We start from the raw sequence: 4,468 nt of genomic DNA, 5'->3' as shown, positions 1-4,468 counted from the left end.
CAGGCTGTGTCTCACCTAAAAAATCCATTGCGCAGGCTGGAAAGGTAAAAGACCTTTCCCAAAATCTTCGTTCGCGAAGACTGGCCATTATTAAAAGACCACAGCAGTGAAAGACAATGCCTGATGGCCAAACCCATGGCTTCAGCCACTTGAGGTCTATTGAAACCTGTTCCTCAAGTGTGAGACTGAAATCCAACACATACAACACCCACGCATAAGACACCAACACACTGACCAAGTTTTCCAGAGTGAAATCTGAGGCTTCAACTTAAAAACTGAGGTGACCTCCCCTGGAAACGAATTCCCTCCAACAGAGGGAGCTGAATGGACAGAATGAGGCTGTGAACAAACCAAACCTCAAGGTTTTAGTCTCCAAGTTCATTAAAGCAAGGTTTTAGTCTCAAAGACACATCCCTGGTAACTTTGACACCGGAGGAAAGAGCAGACGTGTCCTTTCTGGACAGCAAAGTCCATCATGAGTTCCTGTCAGAGACTGCACAGAACATGAGTGCTCTGGACAGCCCTAGTTCTGCTTTTACCACCATCAGGTGTTCTGTAAGCACAGCAGTCAAAGCACAACTCAGGTAGGTTTGGGTATTTTTAGCTAAGGCTGTTTGCCAGGTTTCTCAGATTTAGAGAGGAATTCCCAGTATGATGTGACCTTATTCACACATGCACTCTTTTTTGGGTGTTATTTTGAAATAATAAACTTTATTGCATTAAGCGAAGTATGTCAACTTCAATAAAGCTTCAATAAAGTGTTTTCGACTATTTTCCCTCTTCTCTTAAAAAAACGGAAAATAAAAATCCATGCTTCAACTAAACATTATCTGCGCTAACCAGAGGGGGCAATACTAGATCTTTCAGGATCCACACATTTGGATGCTTTTGCAATTGCTTTTTGAAGCAACTTCTTTTGTAGACAACTGTTTCACTAAGTAAATTAAGGCTTTCACATTCACCCCCTTCCTTTAGGTAAGGATTATAAACCAGAAAAGGAGGGAAGAATTACTCGGTGTGTAACTGAAAGGTCAAAGTCCTACCCAAGAAACCAGATGTGACAACAGCTCATTTACAACCCAGTGAGAAAACAAACAAAAATGCACACAGAAAGATTTAGGAGTCATATGAAGATTAATATAAAAATGGAACATGAGTCACATGTTTTAGAGATTCGAGCAGATGAGTGGGGGCTAGAAAGGCGTCAGTGGATAGCACAGGAAGAGTTTTGAGGAAGAGCTGGAAGGAGAAACATGGCAAGAAATATGCTGTTCTACACAGACCTGCAGTGGGAAAAACAGTTAAGACTTCTGAAGGAACAAAGTAATAAAACTCACAGAGCCCAGGAGTAGAAGAGATTCAATACTTGCCAAAAAGCATCAAAACTAAGCTCACAGACACGCATTAAAAACTGAATTCCTCCAATTCATGAATTGCACTTTTTTGCTTCAGGACTGAACTCAGTGATAAAACTGGTCAGACTGAAAGAACTGGCTCTAAGGAACTGCTTCTTTTAAAGAAATGCATATGTTCCAAAGCACAGTGCTACAGGAACACAGCTTCCCACAAAAGAAGTTCATCCATGTACACAAAATGCAATGGATGCCCTCATTAAAAAGGCACAATCAAGGCATTTTTGAATTTTAAGCAGCCAGAAAGACAAAAGGACCTGTGTCTGTCCACAGGCAGCTCCCAAGAAAGTCACAAAATGTGCCAGGGACAACAAAAAGGCCAAGACCAAATTCCTTTTAGTTAAGGAAATTGGAGAAGGTTCTGTTCCTGTATTCATCCAGTATAGAACTGAATTAATTTTTCTACTCAAGTCTGCCAATTTTGTGTTTTGACTATATAAGCAATGATTTGAAGTCTATCAGCTAGCAGTTTAATTAAAAAAAAAAACCAAAACCAAACAAACAGAAAACTGTCCTGGCATTACATATCATTTTGTGCAAAGCCAGACCTTTGTGAATGAAAAACAGCAACAGAACAACTGTAGGAGACAGTTCCTGTCTGCTCAAAGACTCTCACTGATCCTGACAGAAGCAGAAGGACAAAACAAGATGCAGGTGAGGCAAGTTCTTCCTGCTGTACTTTCCACACCATTTGTTACCCAAATCGTGCAGTGCCTCTCTGGAGACTCACCTGTGCACCAACCCTTCTGAACCAGCAAACCTACGACAGAAAAGCTTTCAACAAAACCTGGAGTCAAATCCCAGGAGACCAAAGAACTCCAGCCAGATGTGAAGGCTGTTCTGCAGTGAGACGGGGGAGAGCACAATCCAAGTATTGCCCATTTCCCAGAGCCCAGCAGGAATGATCCCGGGGTCCTTCTGAAGCACACGTGCGCACACGGCCACGCACCAACGACCTTCTGAACGGATTCAACCAAAAGCTGCGGCCAGTTCAACGTTAGAGCCTCGTCTGCTTGATTGGGTGTTTTCAAAAAGCTAAAAAGTAAATGTTATTAGGAAGAACAACTTACCAGTCCTTCAACCAAGAGCAGCTATTTTGCTTACAGTGAGCAAATCAATTCCTCCACACATCTGCAGGGAAAATGGGATATTAAAACACTTGAATTAAAATTAAAAAACAATAAAGAAATCCTAAGAATCAAGCATTAGCCTATGAGTATTACACAAGTTCCATCCCTGAATGAAAAAAAAAACAAACAAGCATTACAGATCGCAGCATATGCTACAAAAGACATTTTATAAAAAACTTTCAAGTATCACTAGAGATGTGTTATCAAAGAACCTGTGCAAACCACCCAAGAAATTCAGGCCCAGTCCTGTACACAAACCCCTTGAGAAATTACCACAAACCCCCCCCCTTTTTTTTTTTAATTTTTTTGAAAACGATCAGGCAGGCATCAAGTGGAAATGAACTTCAGCAAACTGACCTGCCCTTCACAAGATAAAATAAAATACCCTTTTTGCTGAGAGGTGGTATCAGCTGAATGAAGGGCAAATAATGTAACACATTTCCATGGAACAAATTATCTACTCTACCCCAAAATTATCCCTGTATGGGCAAGGCCCGAATGTAAACCCCTGACTTTGAAAATGCTTATTGGCAATCTACATCAACAAAACTTTAACCACAGACACCTTAAACAAAGGTTGGAAGATTAAACTAAGACCTAAAGCTCTGAAACAACTCAGGAACTTCCTTTTTACTGTGAATTTGGACTGTGTGAAATTAGCCATAAAAGTTATCCTCCTCACATGTATGAGCAAACTGCTTCTCTTGTGATCTCTCAGAATCTACTTATATTAAAACATAGCCTCAAATACACAAAAATTAATGACCCTATCCAGTGACAGCACACTGGGCAAGCCTTTAAATTCTTCTCTTCCATTGGTATCTACTCAGATGCACAGAAGGAAAGCTGTGATGAACAGAACTGTCATTTCTTTGTTGATGGAATTTATTTGAAATTATTATGCAAAAAGATCCCTTTAAAAAGGGGAAATGACAAAAAAATGATATTAGTAAACTGGCATAAACATGTAGAATATACAAAGGAATGTTACATTTAGAGGTTTAAAACACGTATTTAAATGTGCTCCAGCAGCTGCTATGAAATGGAAGCACAGAACTTGTGCAAAGTGCCCACCCACCATTTCAGCAGAAACACAACGTGGCTGCTGAACTCTGATCATCCAAGAGGCCTCCACCAGTCACTCAAAGCATGAAAAATGAACCAGGTCAATACATTCATTTAGACCCTTTAAATCTCCTTCTGCCCTATATGTAACATTTCCCTAAAAAAAGGTCACTTAAAAACTACAATCTGATATATGAAGACAGGAACAGTTAAAGATTGCAAGATTTTCAATTGACAGCTCTCAACTGTCTTTAATAACTCACAGCACAGCTACACATTTATCACCTGCATTCAAGCTGGTTCCTATTGTCTTTAGTTCAGAGTGAGCACACAGCTACAGTAGTTTCACAGGAACTCTAATGAGGATATTTAATACAGCTTTCTGTCACCACAGAGCAGCTTCTTCCAATGACAAAGACTCGACCCAGTTGTGTTCTGACCTCAGCACCAGCTTGCAAAACCAATCTCATGTTTGCCTGATTGGGACCACTCAGCACTAGTGACCCTTCTCTACTTGCAAGTGAACAGGTGAACCAAACAAGGAGTTTTGTAAAAACGCCACCAACATGTTGATAACACTTTACATTTCATTCACACAAGTTATTTTTCCACTATTACAAAATATACCACTGTATTTTTGAGTTTTCCAATTTTAACATCCAAAAAACAATCAGTACCAAACTACAGATTTAATCACAAAAGCTGGAGTTTATGCCCAGAGCCACAAACCACAGAGCTTGGACGTACAAGTCTTGGCTGAAAAAGAATTAACCTTTCAGGTCAACACCTGTATTTCCTATATTTAATAAACATCAGTCTTTTAATCAGACTATTTGCAGTAATTGTTGTAGCCCATGTGAT

General features: G+C 39.9%; 1 long non-coding RNA gene across 1 annotated transcript; it reads right to left on the bottom strand.

Moving 5' to 3' along the window:
- Positions 1-1,140: 1,140 nt before the first annotated feature.
- LOC113980621 lies at positions 1,141-2,571 on the bottom strand. The gene is made up of 2 exons (XR_003538175.1): positions 2,483-2,571; positions 1,141-1,283 (listed from the first exon to the last, which is right to left on the bottom strand). It is a non-coding gene; the product is annotated as an uncharacterized LOC113980621 (long non-coding RNA).
- Positions 2,572-4,468: the final 1,897 nt, after the last annotated feature.

Source organism: Neopelma chrysocephalum, unplaced genomic scaffold, assembly GCF_003984885.1.
Source record: "Neopelma chrysocephalum unplaced genomic scaffold, ASM398488v2 Primary Assembly neopelma1_94839, whole genome shotgun sequence".
NCBI lineage: Eukaryota > Metazoa > Chordata > Aves > Passeriformes > Pipridae > Neopelma > Neopelma chrysocephalum.
The sequence above is the reverse complement of the archived record's forward strand: the minus strand, read 5'-3'. Positions and strand labels throughout refer to the sequence as shown.